The sequence below is a fragment of the Galeopterus variegatus genome, unplaced genomic scaffold (assembly GCF_000696425.1).
Source record: "Galeopterus variegatus unplaced genomic scaffold, G_variegatus-3.0.2 Scaffold8343, whole genome shotgun sequence".
NCBI classification, from domain to species: Eukaryota; Metazoa; Chordata; class Mammalia; order Dermoptera; family Cynocephalidae; genus Galeopterus; species Galeopterus variegatus.
Genome location: NW_007734454.1, coordinates 66,325 through 67,250, shown reverse-complemented (window position 1 = coordinate 67,250; position 926 = coordinate 66,325).

Below are 926 nucleotides of genomic sequence, written 5' to 3'. Positions count from 1 at the left end.
ACCGAGCAGGGCTCTACCCCCATGCAGCTGAGTGTGTAGGGACAGATCTAGTGAGAATTTATACAGCAGAAGACAGAGGGTGACATTAGGGGAGTGTCTGTAGGACACTTGGGGAAAGCAGAGGGTAGGCAGGGTCAGGGCTCTTACCGGCTGTTTCTCGTTATTCAAATGGATTGTCCCAAGTTCCCTGGTGGTCTACTGGATAGGTTGTGGAGCTCTCTCAAATGGATTCTCCCCATGGGAGCTGAGACACAAGTCTTAGAACACAGTTCCCAAGGGTACCTTGAGAGACCTGACCCAAAATTCAGTTCAGCAGGGCTGTGATGGGTGTTTATCTCTGTGCTTGTCCCCCTGAGTCCTCCACATGCAAGTATAAGAGCTGTGTCTGGCCCTCAGGCAGCTGATTTTCTGTCCCGGACACTGGGGGTTAGACAGAGAGTGGGACAAACCCTGAACATCAGTGTCCACAGTGTGGATGTGGATCCAGAGGTGAAACTGCCCCAGCCAGAGCAGGGACCCATGGGCAGAGGCCCTGGATGCTGATCATAGCCAGGTGGGGACACGTGTGCATGACTGAGGGAAAAGACCCACGTAGGGACAGTGGGCACCTGGACTGAGCTTACCTTTAGGAAAAAAGTTCTTGATTAGTGAAAGATAAGGATCTTTACAATGATCTGTGTGTCAGGAAAGAGAACAGGTTGTGATAAAACCTGAGAAATGAAAGGTCCCAGTGAGTGGAAACATCTACAAATGGGGAAAGTTACTTCACTCTGTGTTGCCTGCAGTGAGAATGCGAGAAATTAGAGTCACAAAGAACAAAGCAGGAAACGACCCTGAGGGACATCTGGGAGTCAGCAGAGCAGAAGAAACCTCAGATCCCAAGAGGAACCCCCATCCCCTCTCTGCACCTGCTCCATGGGGCACAG